General features: G+C 37.7%; 2 protein-coding genes across 4 annotated transcripts in view; one reads left to right on the plus strand and one right to left on the minus strand.

The window, feature by feature from the left end:
• The window catches only part of fry (Protein furry), a 154,730-nt gene that overhangs the window by 97,700 nt on the left and 36,611 nt on the right, over positions 1 to 20,419 (plus strand). The gene's annotated exons all lie outside the window — the stretch shown is intronic.
• The window catches only part of CNMaR (CNMamide Receptor), a 118,857-nt gene that overhangs the window by 86,717 nt on the left and 11,721 nt on the right, over positions 1 to 20,419 (minus strand). The window contains exon 1 of one of the 3 annotated variants that reach the window (XM_065350371.1): positions 3,418 to 4,132. The exons of the other annotated variants lie outside the window; for them this stretch is intronic. The gene's annotated coding sequence lies outside the window, so the exon portion shown is untranslated. Of the gene's footprint in view, positions 1 to 3,417; positions 4,133 to 20,419 lie in introns of those variants that run through there. 3 annotated transcript variants of the gene reach the window in all.

Raw genomic sequence — 20,419 nt, forward strand, 5'->3', positions numbered from 1 at the left:
TCTTCATCGGTGGAGGAAAAAAAACGAAATTACTTTATTACAGGTACAGAGAAATTTTACCAGACTGATATTAGGCCTTGGAATTTATACGGTGAAGGTGTCTTTTTTGAAGTTTAGTTCATTTTCGCAATTAAGTTGTTGAGCGAGATTTTGTTCACAAAGGAGTTTATTTCGCTGACGCGATAGGTACCGTATTAATTTTCTAGTTTTTGTTTTTTTCCTTATAGGTTGGTTAAATGCTTGAAATTTCTTTGATGCGGAGTGCACGTGGAGAGAAGGGATAGGAATGAAGTGAAAGTTTTGAACTTTTGGGGGAAAAATAGTCGCTTTGGATATCAAATTTAAGTCTGTTGGGAGTTTTGGACTAATAGGAGTAGTAGAGATTACTTGAAATTTATACTCTTGAAAAAGAACTGAATTTTCTCTTCTTCCGCGGAATGAAAAGAGTGAAAATGATTTGAAAAGAAGAGCCTGCGAAAATCATGTTTTACGTACCTACATATATCAAATTAGTTTCTCGATCTTATCTTTGCAACTTTCAAAAAAATTATGACTCAATTTTGAGCTCAAAATTTTTCAAAAATGGTCAAAAACATTTTCGTAGTAATATTTGAGATTTTCGCGAAATTTAAACTCATTTTGATGCGTCGCATGACACTTTTTCAAGCATTTCAAAAAATCATGTCCCAACTTCAAACTTGAAATTTTTCAAAAATGTTCAAAAAACGTTTTCTTCGGAATATTTGAGATTTTCGCGAAATTTTAATCAATTTTGATGCGTCACATGAACTTTCAAAGTCCGAAAAATCATAACTCAAATTTGGACTCAAAATTCTTCATACTGCGATTGCACCGAAATAACTGAAAGCTGGGACTGGTCTCAAAAGTTAGTATACCTACATACCCCTATTTTAAAAGCACTTGGTCTGCCAATCCGCAGCTGCTGCTTTAAAGCTCAGCGAAAGCTCAAAAGTTCACAATTTTTCTGAACTTTCAGCCGAGAAAACTGATAGCTCAAATTGGTGCCAAATCATAGCATTTTTCGCGCTGAATCCGAATATGTAGGTCTGCCGACCCTAAAGTGCTGCCAAAGCCCCGCCAGACTGGTTCAAAGGGGGAGTAAATTTGGCATTTCAATAATTTCATGCTTTTATGGCTAAATCCTTATAAAAAGTTATAAAATTGGGTTAAAAATTATTTTCGAGCAGTTTAACGGAATGCTCTAGGGCTAACATGATTTTTAGACGCCGTAATTTTTCAAAATTTTCATATTGGGGGGGAGGGGGGGTGGGGCATGAGAGGAGTATCAATAAATTCACCAAATATGGCCTTGTGATACATCAAAATATATGTTTTTTGGGCCATAGAATTCAATAATGACAATATTTTTCACATTGGAGGGTAATGGGGGGAGGGGCTGGTACCTACCTGAAATTTGCCAAATTTACTCCCCCTTTGAATCAGTCTGGCGGGACTTTGGCAGCACTTTAGCGTCGGCAGACCTACATATTCGGATTCAGCGCGAAAAATTCTATAATTTGGCACCAATTTGAGCCATCAGTTTTCTCGGCTGAAAGTTCAGAAAAAAATATACTTAAGTGTTTTAATATAATAAATTTGAAAACCGCCCACATTCTCCATAAACTGTAATTTTAAAATTTTTTAACCCTGTAACAGAAAACGCAAAAGAGGGATTTATTTACAATTTTACTGTTGATTTAAGCGAATAAAAAATTATATTAAAAATTTTTTCTATCGCTTTTGCTTTCTTCGAGAAAGTAATTTTGGCAAAATAAAAAATAAATTTATCCAAACGTGCATTTATTTCTTTAAAAATCAAACGATACGGAAAATGATTCCCTTTTAGCTTTTTTTTTAAAAAAATTATTCCACTACAGGGCTTATAGATAAAGGTAATCTTGGCCCGCTCATATAACTTATGTATATAGGCCTAAGTATAGGTACTTAGAGGGAATAATAAACTACAAGAAGAAAACATTTTACAACGAACAGCTCAAAAAGTGAAATTTTGATGCTCTACAACGATAATATGAATGATAAACACCGCTAATAAAAATTCTATGAAACAAAATGCTAATTAAAACGATAATTTTTACCGACGTCGTAACACATTTACCATTTAATACTTCATACAATGGTTGGTTTGAAAAACGACGCGACGCGACGCGTACAAAATGAGAATCATTATTAATTGTAACATCGATCAAAGCCAGATAAAAATGACACTGGTTTATTGAACGATAATTTAATGTAAGTATTTAAATGATTTATAGCATTAATGGCGTTATTATTCTGTAAAAAGCAACAGTCAAGGCTAAAATATACTTACCTAATCTAACTTTGGTATTCTCGAGTTGTAATTATTTTGGGGGTGGTTTCAATCAAAACAGGTAGGACCATTTTCCACTTGATTCTTTTTCCTCATATAAAGAAGCCTCAGAGGTTTGAGGTACCTATTCGTGAAATCTACTATTTACTTCAATACAGAGTCAATTTCATTTTCACACCAGCTACTTTATTTGAAAAACGACAACAAAATGAAGGTATCGTTCTGACTCAAATTACAGAGAAAAAAATCTCAACCTTTATCACCACAATAAATTGTACGCTTGACCGAATACCAAAATAATTAGGTATCACACCGAGGATCTCACGAATAATTCGCCTATAGGCCTAAAACATTACATACACACCTTTGGGTTGAAACTAAGATTATATTCGAGACGAAAATCGTATAATCTGCCCATAAACCTTGAGCCAATGCGAGCACAAAAAAAAATTCCTCTCTGTAGGAGACCAAAAACTGTCAAGTCTCTTAAAAATGCTCCCATACGAAACGAACGATTTCGATTTATTCGGCTGACATGAAAATAATTCTAGTAATTTTACCTTCTCTATTGGAAATGTTTCTTTTTTCTTCGGCCTTTCCTTACACAAGCCTGCTAAACTATTTGTCACATTAAAAAATTTCTGACAACTTATCACATATTTTGTGTAGGTACGCGAGTTTTCGTAGGAGTCAAGAATTAAATTCTTCTCGTGCTTCTTCGGATATCCTTTTTAAAAAAAAATCTTTTCCGAGAGAAAAATAGCTACATCATCTGCGTATAAAGAACACTCGTAAGTAAACGACAAGAAGGAATAATGACAATTAAAATAATAACACCGAAATTTAACGACGTTTAATTAAATTTTAAAATCATCCGAAGACAAAATTATGCTCCTCGAATAATTTAATCGTAACACGAGTCGTATTTTCAATCCAGTCTTTTAATAATAATTCTAATTATTGTCATTATTATTAATCAGAAATACTCGAATAAACTGTAAATATAATGATATTACGTACCACTTGGTGATACTGCATAAGCTGAATACTCTGAGAATATTACTTACCCCGGCCAAAGGCTATACCAATTATATCACACAATAAGTAAAATGTAGTCACGTGTAAGACACTATGTATTAAACGTAAAAGAATAAACACAATTAAATACCTTTGAAGAAGGTTTTTAGTATCAACACGATACTTTACACTTAACACTAATTACTTATAATTAAACACAATTAAAACTAATATAATACGCTTTCTTGCCAATTATGGCTATAATACACCACCGAGATTATATCGCGTCGACACGTCCGATCACTACGTACCTCAACAATATAACAATCGGCCGCAGCGCCGCTCCGTGGGCTTGTAGCCCTGTGTCGCGACGCGTGATCAGTGTTACCAACACATATACTTAACCCTATATTACCCTTACAGGTCCGGCATATCTCCCCTCTATCATATGCCCCTTCGTGGCTTTACTCAATGAGTATAACCAGTCGTGGAAAGCACGGACTAGAGAGAGAAAGATATGTCGAAGCTGTACGGCTGGTCCCTGTGGGAGCAGTCTCTGCCCCTCGTGGTGTTCCACTGCGGGAAATTCGAGGCAGAGTAAATCCAATTTTAGCCCACTGTGCACGTAGCAATACCCCCGAAGCTCCCCTTCGCGACCCTGCACCACCCGCTATCGCATCCGAAGATACGAGCAACGAATAAGGGCAGAATACACGAAGTTGAAAACATCGGGTAAGTATGTACTATCTAGCGACAGAATACAAAAATAAAGACTTTTTCCCTATTCTACTAATTTTTTCAAACTCCCGAATCAAAATGGATAGACGAGACAAAAATTAGACTAGCGAACCGAAAGTCTGGTTACTGTGAACCAACGTAGAAGGTACGTGTCGTCTACCTGTGGTAGTAAGTCGCGTCGTACGTCGAGTATGAAAAATTACAAAAACTTAGAACTTCTAAAAATTTACAAAAAGTTTACAAAATACATAGAAATAGGACTGTTCGATGCGTCAAAAAAATAAAACAACTGTCCAAAATTACGCATCGTGAAAACAAATTTGTCAAATCTTACAAAATAAAACTAACTCTAATCAGTCCTTTCGAAAACAAAATTATAGATAAACAAAAATTAATCAGTCTGTGACCGAGTAAAATTACATGTAATCAAATTACAACAATCAGCACAATAATATATCAATCGAAAAATGCAACGTAGCGGATTAATCGAATTATCGAACCAAAATACAGATGATCGTCGGATGTTAAAGTTGACTTCTTCGAATACAGATAACGATGTTGAAAACGTTGGCGGAATGTTACCTCGCCTTGGTTGCGATGATGCCAAGTCAGTGGCGACTACGATGATATTTCGACGATTGCTGTTGAGAAAGTTGATTAATAAGGTACCCTGTGGGTAATTTTTACAAAGTGTCAATTTGATATCGCTGCGCGATTAGGTTAAAAAGTAATTTTCGACTCATTTTTTGCAATTTTACGTTAGTCCACTCGATTTTGGCAAATTAAATAAAGTTCAAAACTACGAAAAATAAATAAGACTTCGAGTGGAAGATTTTTTAATGAAAATTCTGGTGAAATTGGTCCCTAGGTTTAAACCTTTTTTGAATTTATCAGTACCTACTTTTATTCGGATAGGTACCTACAATTTGGAAGTTGAAATTGTTATTTCAAAAATGGCCAAAATTTCTATCTTTTCTGAGTCGTACGTAGTTGTTATTTTTCACCAGATTTTATGTATTAGACTGTGTCTAAGTCGTGTTTACGATTGTATCGTATTAGCTCTCTGGCATGTCAGCATCTTCGTGGTTGATTGTAGCGTTTGCGCTATCTTTGTTGCTATTCGCTTCGCCTTGTTGGCGTTGAGGTTTCGGCGTACTAGTAAGGAAGTTTGCTGCATTTTGCGACTTATTCGGCGATGGTCCTGTGGATCCTTGCGTCGTGTTTATCGGCGCCTGTGGCGTACCAGGGTTTGACGTTGAAGGGTATTCTGAAAAGGGAACCGTTCCTGGTACAACCGTCGTTTCCACTCCTTCTTCCATTTTTTCAGGTGTATTTGGGCTGTGTCCAGTGTACTCAGTTTTTCCATCTCGCAAAATGGTGAAAGCTGGTTTATCGATCGTTGGGGGTAGCCCGTGGTGTTTTGCAACTTGATTGTTTCCAAATGGTTGCATTTGTTTGTTTTCAGGAGCATGTTGCTGAATAGTTTGATTCAATTCGTCGCAAGCTTGATTGAATCTGGTAGTCGAAATGTTCATCATTTGTTGTCCTCCAGGTACTTCAACCATCTTTTGTACCGTTTCCGGTGTGGTTTCGATACCTTCCATTGCAACGTGTTGTTGCGCTTGTTGCGCTTGTTGAGCGTTGAACTGCTCTAAGTTGGCTTGACTAAGTCCAGCGTTTACGAGTGTATTGTCGTTAGCTCCAGCTTGTTGCTGACCAATCGGTATGTAATCCGTTCCTGGACTTTCAAATTGTAATTCGGCTTGTTTTTCCGGAAATTCATCGTCCTGTTGAACGAAGTGTTGAGATGATTGCGAGTATTCCGAAGAATTATCATCGTCGTAATATTGGAAGGCGTCTTCTTCTCCTTCGTTCTCTTCACGTTCTCGCTCTTTCGGATCTTTCGGCGGCATGATAAGATCGTCGCGGATTGCGAATACGTAATCGTGATAGACCTCTGGTTCAAACCAGGGTCCAAAGTCGTCCATATTTGGTCGCATGTTGCCGAAGAAGTTTTCAGGTCCCATTATTTCTACGATACCATTGTAGGTTCTAGACCAAGAGTCTGTAAATACCTTCGTGTAAGCCTCTACAAGCTGCTCATTTTGGTCGGGAAAGTACATTAGTGGCATAATGTAAATTTCTTTTACATTATACTTTCGCATGAGTCGTAGTAGTACCGCATAATGATCGCGGAAAGTCCTCGCAGACATGCCATTAAACATGTCCCAGTTTCCAATTGAGTACATGACTCGCGGTGGTGCGTGTTTTAGTTTTGTTAACGTATCGATGAGGTCAACGATACTCAAATCACGTCGGTATAGTCCTGGATGTAATGCTTGTAGCATATTTTCTCGTAGTCGTAGCATATACTGGACCATTCCCCAGATATACCCATCTCCCATCATTAGGACATCTTGAGCTGCGATTGCAGTGTATACGCCGTTCGCGGCTTGATTGTTAAACGTCGCAAGAAGTGAATATCGACAAGGGTAGAATTGTAGTGGAAAAAATGGAAATAACGTCGTTGCTTTTATCGCATATCGTCGAAAAAATCGATCGTGTTCTCGTTTCGTCTGTGCGAAAGGTCCTTTACGATCTCGTTCTTGTTTGCTTCGACTTTTTGTCTGTTGAGTTCGATAAATGCTGCGTGTTTGTGTCGATGGCGTGTGTAGCGCAGGTGGTATCAATTTGCCTTGATCGTCGTATTGTGGTACCTGGTCCATAACTGAAACGTGAGGAGGTACCTGGTCAGGTCTGGCTGCTGCCAGATTTACGTTGGCATTTGGTACCATTTGCTGCTGTGCTGCTGCGGCACGTTGTTGATTTGCTTTCGACATTCGAATGTTGCCGGGAGATACTCCTCTTGGTAGTCGTGGCGGCGGCATTTGATGTTGTAACATCTGTTGTTGTGAATTGTAAGTTGGAGTCGGAGCTCGGCCTCTTATCGCTGGGTTTGGAGCAAAACTCTTCTGTATATTGCCTGTTGGCAATTTTTGACCTTGTGTACTTTTTAGCGGTGGTCTGTATTCATGTATCGGACGTTGAATATTTTCGAAGTCCGGTTGGATTGTGGCTGCAGCTGCGTATGAAGCTGGTGACGATGTTGATGTACCAGGTTGGTTTGTGTTGTCAGATTGAACTGATAATACGTTCGCAGCTGTGCTGAGAATAACGGATGCGTCGTCAGCGTTTCTCGCTGGTGTAGTCGATCTTGATCGTGATCGCCTCTCATTAGCTTTAGATAAAGCTAATTGGTAAAGACTTTTAGTCTTAGCGAGTTGAGTTTTCGTACTCGTAAGTTCTGCCTGTAGCTTCGCTACTAAAGCTTGGGTTTGCGCGATTTGTTGCTCACTAGTGGCATGACTATCCTGCCAGAATTGAGCTTCAATTTCCACCGTCGAGTTTGCCAGCGCACGTAAGTCTAGCGCTTGTAGCGTTGTCTGCATTAAATGAAATTGTGAGGCGTAAAGTGTCATGTTACACTGATCACGTGGGCAGAGGACCATTTGTTGTCCGTTGGCATTTGCCTCATTGCACATGTCTCTTACGCATGCTGCGTGGAATACGTGTTTGCAATCACTTGTTGCGAGTACGGTGGCGGCGTCCTTTAGGTCTGCCGTAATCGCCGGTTTGAAGATTACGAGGTGGCATTTTTCGCACGTTAATGCTGGAAGCGACGACATCGTCTTCGTCGTTATTTGTACTTTTCGTACTTGAAGTTGGCTCGTCTGGTCCAGGTTTGGCCTCTTTCACGATTTTTCTCGCTACTCTGATCCAATCACCAGGTTTGGTGGCAAGCCCGAATCGTTGTGTGTGATATGCACAAAAGTTGCGATTTTGCGTCGCTAGCACTTCGGATTCGTCAACGTTCGGATTCGTCGACACTTTCCACTGTGGGTCTATGTCCGCGAGCCGTTTTTCGATCGGTGGAAATTCGTATACTTTCTCACCTTCCGACATTCGCACTCGCGATTAGAAATTAAGCTTTCGAGCTTAAGAGTATGAAATAAATCGCACTTTACACAAAAGTATGATCGTGACTTGAATCGCACGTCTCACTACCGAGCGCACGTTGGATCCCGAAATCCTTTCGCACAAAGTCGCGAAAAATGTTTGGAATTTTCGATAAATCACGTTACCAATTAGTTCGCGAAGTAATTCGCACGATTACACGTCAAAAAAGACACGTTTTATGAAAACTTTCAACTTAAAAAAGCAGAAATTAGCAAAAGTACACGAGCAAGCACATACCCGAACGGAGAACAAAACAATAATGTTCGTAAAGTACGGCGTGTCGCTCGATGCAGCCGGTTGTGTTGGCTTATCTGAATCCCCCACCTACCTACTTCATCTATGTTCGTAGCGTTCGGTTGGCGAAAACGGCGCCGGTCGGGCGGCTGGTTGCGAACCGATCGTGTAAGTGATGTGTTTGTAGTGGTAACTACGATAAGTTCCAAGAATTTCTGCTGTCCAATTGCAAACGTGTCGAGCTATGCTCGATTTCGATTAATTTTACGTCATATTTCAGTTGCTAATTAATATTTCAAAATTCTGTTTCGATAGAAATGTTCCTAATAAATCTGTGCATCTTTTAGTATAAGAATATTTTTCCTTTGTTATGTAATTTTAATAAAAACTTGTTGTTTTATGTGAAAAAATCTAGTCATGTAATCGGCTGATACAGTCAGCTCGATCGAATTGGTTTGTGTTGGCTATGTTGCCAAATGTCGCTTTCATCGTGTTCGATGAATTCTCCGAAGTAAACTCGTCTACCTCTGTTCATTCGTTGGTTTTGGAAAAATTTTGACTTCGAATCAAAAAGTGATGCTTGTCGCAATATTAAAAATTCAATTTTGGTTTGAAATGTGTTTCAAAATTTTGGAAAAATCAGTTTTAGGTATTCGCTACGCGAAAATATTTTTGAGTATTTGAATTTAATTATTCAGTTACGTAGGCATTACTTACCTATTTTGTATCTAATACTTACGTATCGAACTTGTAGTCTTGATGCGAATTTCTCAAATTCGGTTTTCTTCTTGTTGAAATAAATTTATTTACCTGTTTTTAGCTTGTTATTTATTTTTAAGTTTTACCTAAATAAAAGTCTAGTCATTTTAACGTCGTGGAGAATTTTTATTCGAATATTTCACAATCTTAATTCTAGTCTTATTATTCTAGTCAATCTTAATTGTAAATTAAGCCTTTTGGCTGACAATCTTCGAAAGTAGCGACTGTGTCGCAATATGTTAAGTCTTCGACTCGAAGTTGAAGATTTTTTCTTCGTAGGTAAATTTTAAGTCTTATTTAAGGTCGTCGGATTCCAAAAACTCCTGAAATTTCTCTGAACGTGGCTATCGGTATCGATGGTCGTTTACGTATTTGTCCATTTATTTTCACCGTCGTTCTTATTTTGTCTCCACGTCTTGCGACTCGAGTTACCGTGATCACATATCTGTCGTTGCTGGCGATTTCCGGTTCGTTGAAGATTTGAAGTCTTTGCATCCAGTTTAAAAAGGTTGAAATTCGTATAAGTCTGTTCGCGTCTCCAAAATCACTGATGTAATCGATGTTGATCGTCGCCTCCTGTCGTCTTTGACGAACTTCTAGGGTAAAGCTGTGGATTGCCATTTCGATTTTCGTTGTACGAATTTGTATAAAACTGTCACGAAATTTTATCACGAAAGATAGGTTGATTACTCGCGTTACGTCGTAAATTCGCGTGAGATCAGTAGGTGTACAATTTTCGATACTTTGTATCACACGTAGGTTAATTTCTTTGAGAAATACGTCGATTTCGATTATTCACGAAAATACGTTCGAAATACTTTCGTTTGTCTAAATTTCACTTGAAGTTATTTTTTCCTTTTTCCCTCGAAGGGAATTTACCTAATTTTGAGGGAAAAGTTAACTTCGCGAATTTTAATCTGAATTGAAAAATTCCAACGGCGTTGGATGTGTGCTATATTCAGGAGTAAATGAAAATTGTCTAGAAAATTTTTTATGCATAATTTTGTTAGGTAGGTATGTTACCTATTTAGTCGAAATTTCGCGATTTTTCCGAAACTTTTTACGTAGCGTCATTTTTTCGTAGGTCATTAAGCTTTTTCTTAGCTTTTTCCAATGTAATTCGTTTTTCTCGTCTTTCCGCCATGTCTTGGCGTAATTTTTCGTGATTTTCTTTTTTCTTTAGTTTTTCAAGTTGTACTTGATCTCTTATGTATTTTTTTACTGAAGCGTCACCTACGATCTTGCTTACGCATATGTTTAATTTTGGTCTCATCTTTTTTGATAAGTTTGAGTAATTTTCAATGAATTTTTGCTTGATTTTGTGTTTTTCAGCTTCATTAGCCTTATCGTAAACCTCTGTGGGTTCAAAGTCGAGATCTCTTTTGATCATGTTTTCTATTTCCTGTTGTGAAGGACGTTTTAGGATTGAGATTTTCTTCAGCTCCGCATTTTTGCTGTGTTTTTTGGTCTCGTCTTTTGAGTCTGATTCAGAGCTACTGTCTGACGATGCGTCGTATACTTTTTCTTGTTCAGTTTTTGACTGATCTACGTCATCGTCGTCTGTTAGCGACATTATGATCGATTGACCGTCGTCGCTACTATTGTCAAGCTCAGATTCGTCAGATGACATTTCCGTTTCATCCTTGATTAGCTCATAAGGATCTGGTGCAAAATAGTTGATGTACTCTCCATCAGTGTAATCAACTACGTCGATAGCATCTACGTCTATGACGTTTAGTGTTTTCTTAAGTTTTTTAGGCTTTGTAGGGCCCATTCTTTGCCTGTAAGCGGCCATGCGTTCTGATCGACGTAATTTGATTCCACTTGTGGATGGTTGGGGGTTTTGTGTCCCTGAATTTTGAGTAGCTGTAGGCAATTTTATTTCCTTTTTGGTAGGGTTTTTCACCTCTTTGTTTTTCAATTTGTCGTCAGTCTTAGGTGGCTGATTCGTAAAATTCGCTGCAAGTTTTACTCGCTTTTTCTTTTTAATTTCAGCTTTTTTAGCTTCATTGTCTGATTTTTCTTGTTTACGCTTTTTGTATAATTTTTTGCGTAGCTTTCGAGCTTTTTGTGCCCCAGTTGATTCGTCTGTCGAATTTTTGTCCTGAGTACTTTCTTTTTCCTCATTTTGTGTTTGTTTGGGCTGAAGCTGCGCTTCTAATTTCTTTTTATTACGTAATTGAAGTCTTTGCTCTCTAGCAACGTCAATAAGTTTTTTTATGACCATTTTTGATCCTTCGTGGAAAATTTTCTTTTCCGCATCAGTTGCTAATGGTATTCCTTGAATTCTTTCAAGCATGTCCTCTTCCGAGTCAGTTGTTGATGATTTTTGATCATCATGTTTATGTTTGTTTAGGAAGTCTTTAATTTTGTCAATCATTTTTCGTTGATCAATGTATGAATGTAACTTGTCGTCTTTTTCCATTCTATCGATCTCTTTTTGAGTTAGGAAAAGAGTGAGTTGCCTTATGTTGGCTACACGATTGATGTTTGAGTCATCTGTGGGCTCTAGTAAATAGGAATTTATTCCTGTACGTTTTATTACTAGGTAGGGACCCACTTTTTTAGGGTAAAATTTTTCTCCAGTACACTTGTCCTTACTGGATTGTTTGTGGTTCGTGAGTAGAACCATGTCTCCTTTTTTCAAGATAGTAGGATCAGGATGCTCCTTATTGTATTTGTATTCTTCTTCAATACGTTGTAGTCTACGCCTTTCGCGTATGTAATTCTCAATTATTTGAGAAGGAGTCATTGATTCCACTTTGGATTTCATGTGTTCAGTCGTGTAGACTGCTTTTTTCGCCAATTGATCTGCGATTACGTTTGTGTACTCGATTTTACGAGCATAGACGTGTATAAACTGTACACTTGTGAATTTTTTCACTAATTCCAGAATTCGTTCAAATAAAATTTTGTGGTGTACTGGCTTCTTACGAGAATTAAGCCAGTTGTTTTGTTGCCATCTTGTGACAGTATAGTTTAATGCTTTGATCGCATAATTGGAGTCCGAAAAGCATTTTACTTTCTTAAAGTTGTTCTTTAACATTGTCTCTAGTGCGACTATAATTGCCTTTAGTTCGGCATAGTTATTAGATAGACTAAATTCACCGTCAAATTCCAATTTCTGTGAAATATTTTTTGTACTGTCAGTTGAAAAACAAATTCCAATGCCTGCTACGGCGTCTTCGTCTCCATTTTTGGAGCAGGCTCCATCAGCTGTCACTCTCGCATAGCCGTCCGGATCCGAGTATACATCCTTTTCAGGGATTAATGTTGTTTTGTGATTTTGTTCGATTGTCATCGAAGGTAGTTTAATCTTTGCTAACTTATGTAACAACTTTATCAGTTTATGTTTAAAATCGTACTTGGCTCCTTTGTGTGGCATTTTGTCAGTAATACAGTCTTGGATGCCCCAGGCCTCATTTGGTTTAAATCCAAATGGACCTGGTGTATTATTTATTTCGTCTTCAATTTCTTGAACGTATGTGTGCCACCATATGTGCGTTGTAAAGGGATCGTGTAATTTATTGATTTTAGTCCGGAGTTTGTCTCCAATAATCCGCATCGTTCGTTCAACCGACGACGATTGTGGATTGTAGGCATTCGTGTGTGCCACTTTTATATTCCTGTCTTCCAGCAGGTTGTACCAGTCGTCATTGATAAATTGTTTTCCATTGTCTGAGATTACTTTCTTAGGTTTAATACCCTTTTTGTCTATCCATTCTAGGATTGTTTTCATCTCTCGACAAACGTTTTCTTTTTTGATTTCTGGCATCGATCTTAGCCAATTTCTACCCGTGAAAATGTCTTTGGCTACTAGTAGGTATCTAGGTGCCCCTTGTATAGCTGGAACTGGTCCATAAATGTCTACAGAGAGTACCTCTCCCATTGAGTAGGCTTCTATTTTTCCGAATTCAAGCACTTTTGGCTGAGCGTAATTTTTATTGAGTTTGCATATTATACATGCATTAGTGATTTCTCGAATGTAATCGAGTGATTTTGGATGGTAATAAATGCGACGAAATGCTGCGTCTAATTTATTTGCACTAGTGTGGCCATAGGCAGTATGTAAAAAATCGACTGTGTCATAAAAGAGTTCTGTTGGCAAGTAGGGAACGTATGTATCATCATCAAGTCTTTTCATAAGAATTTCCTTTTTCTTTACAGTGTCTTGAATCTCTTCGTCTGTGTCGGATTCAGTACGTTCTCCGATATTCGTATTGCATTGATTTACAATTTTGTATCGGTTTAGTAACCGTTTCTTTTTGTCTAATTCTTTTTTGTTTTTCACAGGTATATATTCCTTCATTATTTTCATCATTGCAATGCAATTTTCATCAGTTTGTTGATATTTTGATATGTTTGACATTTTGTCAAAAAGTCTTGGGACATTTTCGTCCAAAAATTTTAAGTCAGAAGTAGAAATCATCGTTTCAAAATTTTTTATTTCAAGTTCAGGTGCTCTCATCATATAGAGCATCCTATTTGATTTGGTCATTGAAAATTGTAGGTCAAAGCAGTTGAGCATTGTAATCCAATATGCTGCTTTGCGATGCGTTTGCATCATGTCTCTGTATTTATTTATTGTGGCTAATAGGTTTTTCTTTACGTGAATTACACGTCCGAATACCCACATTTGTAGGCGTTTAAGTACTTGGACTAACGCCATCATATCCTTGTCAAAAGGTGTAAAATTCTTTTGGTGAGCTTCGAATGCGATCGATACAAATAAGCATATGTGCTTTTGTTCGTCATCTTTATCTTTATTTGTGATGTAAAATAGAACTGCGTTCATAGCATCTTCACTTACGTACGTATCGAGATATAACTCGACGTCAGGAGGTGGTGGCTTCAGTGTAAAATCTGCACAGAATTCTGTCTTCAGCTTTTCAAAAGCTTCTTCTTGGGCTGGGCCCCACAGTATTTTGCCATCTTTAGCACTTTTACCTACAGTCAAGTTATAAATTGGTCGCAATAATTGCATGTAATTTGGAATAAAATTCCTATATAAACCTGTTAGTCCAATTAGTTGTAGTAATTGTTTTACTGTCGTGATATTAAATTTACCTTTTTTATTTGTGTGTTTGTCCACAAATTCCATAAATTTGGTAACTTTATCCTTTTGTTTGGAGATTTCGTCTTTGGATATTACAAATCCTAAGTGCTCCGCATATTCGCGAAAAAATTGTGTTTTTGTAGGATTTAATTTTAATCCATTTTCACGAATGCGTTCGAATACGTGTAGTAGTCTTTTTAGTGTTTCTTGGAATGTAGCTCCAGATACCTTCACGTCATCGACGAATTTTGTAATTCCTTTTTGGTCAGGAATGACTTGGTTCATCATGTGGACGAATTCTCCACTTGATATTTTTAAACCGTAAGGGAGTCTGCAAAACTCATAAACTTGTCCGCATACTTGGAACGCTGTGAATTTTCGTGAAGCTTCATGTAGAACAAGTTGCCAAAATCCTGACGTAAAGTCAAGAGTACAAAAATATTTGTCACTTGTATTCTCGTAAATTATCCATTCTATCGGACTTGGTTCAGTGAGTACTTTCTGTAAAACTGCGTTTAATTCGTCTGCATCTAGGCATAAACGTATATCTCCAGATTTTTTAATTACTGGGGCTGTGGTGTTTATGTAGTTTGACCTTGAAGGTCTAATTATGCCTAGTTTCAGCATTTTTGATATAGCTCGTCGTAAAGATTCAATTATCTTTTGTGAGGGTCGGAATTTTTCTCCTCTCCATTTTTTCAAGTCAGGTTCTTTAATGTCATTTATAAATTTGAATCGGACTTGTTCGCCCTTGTATTTACCAGCATTAAAGCTGAAAATGTCACAATATTCTTCTAGTTCTTTCCAAGCATTGTTTGCTTCTTCAAGAGTAATCCATCCCTTAACTACGAGATTGTTTAAGTCTGTTTTCATATTTTTCTTGTAAAGCTCTCTGGCTTTTTCTTGTTCGTGAGCCCAATCTTCATCTAGGTATTGTGTATGATTTTTTATCATTCGTACTGTACTATGTACATTTTGTGGACATACCATCATGTTTTTCAATGGTAAGCTACCATAACCAAATCTAGGTGTTAGTTCAAAACGTTCATCTTCTGTGAGGAAAGGTATTGTGAACAGTATACCATTCTTTGGGTTGCAGATAGCTCGTTCTTGACCATTTTCACAGTCAATTTTTATACTTAAATATCTTAGTGATAGTCTACCAATTATGACGCTGTATCCATCTGTGTCTAGTATAAAAAATGGCATTGTTAGCATGTGGTTGCCTATGCGTACACATACCTCTACAATATGTGTCATTGCTCGTATGATTTTATTATCAGCTAATTTTAAGTTTACTGGGTGGTCCAGTTTTATGTATTTGATCCATTGAGGATGCTCTCTTGTTAGGTAATCTACTACCGGTTTTGTCATTGCATTGGGCAATGCCCCCGTGTCCAGCTGAGCTGGTATAGGTACATTGTCTATAAATATGGGAATTGCGCAGTAGTAATCTTCTGTGTTTATTGTTGGTCGTTGTATATTTGTTTCGTGACGAGCTTCACTCTCATTTGTTTTCATAAATTCTAAAATGTCTAAAGCTTTTTGCTCTAATGTCAATTCAATCTTTTTGATTTGATTTGGATGTTCTTCATCCTCGTTTGGCTCATATTTGGATATTTTGATCCATGGATCGTCTTTTAAATTGTCTACAAATGATAGTTGTACATCATTTAAGTCCATTATGTCAGGCATCATTAAAATTGCCTCGTTTAGACGATCATTTGGTCTCATTTGTGATGCTTTGTCTTCATAAATTTCTCGGTTTCCGAGGTTGTCTATTTTAATTTTTTTCATTCCAAGTATCGAATCATATTCGTAATAGTCATAGTGTAAAATTTTGTCCGGTGGTATAGTACCATTCATGTTCAAGGATTTTACCTCAAATGTTTTTATCTCATTTTCTATGTCGGTTTTATCTTCAACTTCGATCTGTTTTTGTTCTTCTAAGATATGTTTCTTTGATCTCGGCTTGATTGCCGTTTCTGGGTTGTAGGGTTTTGAAAGCTGTGCACTTTTTGTAGGTGGATCGTAAGTTATTCTTACGAATTCGGCTTTTCCGTTTTCTTGTGATCGAAATTCTCTTCGCATGTATTCTCCAGTAGCTGGATCTATGTCTACTTTTTGGGCTAAAACAGCTACCAAAGTTTTCATCATTTTGCGATTAAGTTGTATTTTGTCTTGAGTTTTTTGTGTACAGCATTCGCTGAATTTATTTTCTCGTACGTAGCTTATTGGTTCTTTCAATAGACTACCTGTTTTGGGCATTTCTTCGCCTGAATCGTCTACATCTAGCAATATTTTGCATAATAAGTCCATTACTATGGGGTACATTGCTATGTCAGGATAATACCTGTCGTATTCTTGACAATAGTGAAAAGTAGCCTCAATCGGCATAACCTCTCCGTTGGGTGATTCTTCGGGTTGAATGAACCATCCTTTTTTGTTACTTTCAACTGTTTCAGTGCGTAAAAATTCGTAAGCTATTTGCTTATGAAATGTCACTCTAGGGTGGTCGTCTGCTATTTCTTGGAACATCTTACGATACTCTTTGTATCGATGTAGGCTCGTGCCTTGTTCACCTTTCTTCGGTGGTTTTGCTATTGGCATTAATAGTATTATTCGTTCCGCTCCTTTTTCTAGCAGTGCGTTTACGATTAAACGTAATTTGTCTTTTACCATTTCAGTAGGCGCATTAAAGTGATTAAATTCAATTTGTCCTGCGGACAATATGTATTTGGCATTTTTTGGAAAGTTGGTTTTGCAAACTAGTTTTAGTAATGTTCTAATGTCGATCTGGTCCTTTATATATTCTGGTAGTTGTTCGGCTCTGCGTACCGTTCCTCGTCTTATAAAGTGTACGATGCCATCGCCTATCCATATATAGTCTTCTGTGAATGCATTTTTTTGCATAATCGGTGGAGGAAGCATTTTGCTAGACGAAGCCTCCACGTCGCCTAGCTCTACTTGTTTCCCGTAAGTTTGTCAGCTTTTTCTTTTTCTAAACGTTTCTTCTTCTCCTCTTCAGTTTCCTTCTTCGGAGGAGGTAAAATCGTAATTTGCGCTTGTGTTTGCGCATTCGTTTGGTTTAGCGCGTTTACCGGCGCTGTGAGTGTACCTTGAGTTACATTCGATGATTGCTGCTGCGCAGCTTGTTGTTCATTTAGCGCTTGTAGTGCTGCTTGTTGAGCTGCGAGCGCATTTGGATCTACCTGTGGCATGAAAGTCGGCATTTGCATTTGCATTAGCGGGTAGGGATAATATGTAGGTGCTTGAAATACCGGTGGATATGGATATGTCATAGGTACTTGTGTTTGGGTCATCGATGTATCGAAATAATTCTGCGATGAATTAGAGGCTGTGTCTGGGTAGCTATCATCCAAATTATTATCATAATTTGTGTTGTTGAAATCGACATAATTGCCGTAGTTATCATACCCGTAATCGGGGGTGTATTCTTGACCGTAGTCTGGCATTACGCCATCCATTTCCATTTGTTTCACTGGTAATGTTTGTTGTTGATTTCCTCCTTGTGGAGGTTTGTAGATAGCTACTGTCGTATCTGTATTAGGTTGTTGTTGCCTACCTTGTATTGGTAGGGGTGGTCTCTGTGTACCTTGTTGAAATCTATTGTGTTGTTGGCGTTGGCCGCCATTTGATTGGTTGTTGTTTTGTTGTCTTTGAAATCTTTGACCATTTTGATTCCAATTATTTTGATTTTGAGGTCTGTTGAATCTTTGATTCATTTGTTGATTGTAGAATTGAGCATATTGCTCCGGTGTAAATCTAGATTGGAACTGTTGTAGCATTTGCTGTTGCTGCATCAATAGATTATTTTGCGCTGTGCGTAAATCAGGTATGTTAGTATTTTGTGTCGTAAATTTTTCGGGTGTATATTTTAGTTCCTTGTGTTTGGGATTATGTTCTTTTTTCGAGATTTGTCTTAAGATTTCAATAAATTCGTCGATCGTTAGGTCCGGTTTTTGGACATATAATGCGTACATTTTTGGTGTCTTATCTCTCATCATGTCAACAATGAATTTTTCATCTCTAATAGTAGAATTTTTGAAATTTTCCAACCATCGTATCATAAATCCAATGATTTCTGGTAATGAACGGCAGTATTTTGCGTCATCGCAAAAGTTTTCAGCATCTTGCTGTGCTTTTGCATTCCAGTAGAAATTTAAAAAATTCGTGCGTAAATCGTTATATACATGAATTTGTAAGTTAATACTTTTGAAAGCCCATTGGTCTTTCGTGTCTATGTTCGCGCGGAAGGCTGCGGCCTTCATAAATTCAGTCACATTAAATCCAAGAATGTATTCTTCAAACGCATTAATGTACTCGTATGGGAAATAACGTCGCTGTTCGTTAAAGAACACGCCAGGGTTACGCATAGCTGTGTAGTCGATCTTCGTTGGTCGCGTGTCTGCGCCTGTGATCGCACGTTGATGTGGATTTGCTTGTAGCGAATCGTGAATTTTTAATACTGTATTTGTAAGTGCCATTTGGTTGATAGTGCAATTGTTCACTAATTGTACTTGTTCAGCTACATTTTGTTCGATGCTTTGCATTCTGTTGTCGTTTTCTATAAATTTCTTTTTAGCGCTTTCATCTAATGTCGTATATTTGTTTGAATAATTAACTGCCCAATCGTTCAGTTCGTCTAATTTTTGGCGTACGTATTGTACGTTTGTAGCTGCGTCTTGCGCTTGATTACATGCTTCGAGTGCGTGTGACGCCGATGTCGACGCACTTTCAGCTGCGGTTTGAGCGATGTTTCTCGCTTCAGTTGCTACCGATTTTGTTGTTTCGATATGCGATGCTAATTCGCGTTGATTATCAAAAATTGTTTGCATTTGTGTATTGTCATATTTCCATGACTCTTGTAATAAATTACGTAGGTGTTTTATATCATCGTCCTCACCGGGAGGGTGGGCGGGAATATTCGTGCTACGAGGAGTGAATGTGTATTTGTCGTTCATGTTTTCGTTTGATACGATATCGGATTTTTCCAAAGTTTTCTGATTTTGCTTTTCAGAAATCGGTTTCGGAACACTTTGTGTTCGACTGCGCCTATGAGTTCCCCCTTGTAGAGTTACCTCGTTGTAATCTACACGGCTTATACTTCTCTCACTGCGTCTCAAATTTGACATACGCGCCAAAATAAATTCACTACTGTGTAGTTATAAATTTTATTACAAGTAATACAAGTTACAAATAATAATATGTACAATTAAATGCGTATATATACGCAACGTGGTAGATCACGCTGTTTAAAAACGCGCGAAAACACCTCGTGTTGTAAAAAATACGTTAGGTGCAGCGGCAGCTTTGACAGTAAAATCGTCCGAGGTTGCGGCAGCGATAACGGCTCCGTTCTCCGAATTCGGCGGCTGGACGGGGCGGCGGTGGCAGCACGTACCACGTTGATTCGAGTGCTTTTGCTTCGCCTCTTCTTGGCTAATTTTCTCAAATTAACCTACGCGAAAATGCAAATAAAAGCTCCTACTTATTGCTAGGTAATTTAAAAGCCACTTTTTAATCTTTTATTTGCGGATTTACCACCAAAAAGAAAAATAGCAAGCGTGTACGAGCTCTAGCGGCTCTCTATTTGTCTGTAGACAATAAGCAAAAAATGAAAAAGTACTTGACGTTAGGCGCCAATGTAAATATAATGATATTACGTACCACTTGGTGATACTGCATAAGCTGAATACTCTGAGAATATTACTTACCCCGGCCAAAGGCTATACCAATTATATCACACAATAAGTAAAATGTAGTCACGTGTAAGACACTATGTATTAAACGTAAAAGAATAAACACAATTAAATACCTTTGAAGAAGGTTTTTAGTATCAACACGATACTTTACACTTAACACTAATTACTTATAATTAAACACAATTAAAACTAATATAATACGCTTTCTTGCCAATTATGGCTATAATACACCACCGAGATTATATCGCGTCGACACGTCCGATCACTACGTACCTCAACAATATAACAATCGGCCGCAGCGCCGCTCCGTGGGCTTGTAGCCCTGTGTCGCGACGCGTGATCAGTGTTACCAACACATATACTTAACCCTATATTACCCTTACAGGTCCGGCATATCTCCCCTCTATCAAAACTTTTTGTCAAACTTTACAACATTAGATAATTCATTAATGAAGGACATAGAAAAAACTTTCTATCGTATTCTATAAGAAACTCTACGATATATACACTTGGTAAGTAAGT

This window comes from Planococcus citri, chromosome 2, assembly GCF_950023065.1.
Source record: "Planococcus citri chromosome 2, ihPlaCitr1.1, whole genome shotgun sequence".
NCBI lineage: Eukaryota > Metazoa > Arthropoda > Insecta > Hemiptera > Pseudococcidae > Planococcus > Planococcus citri.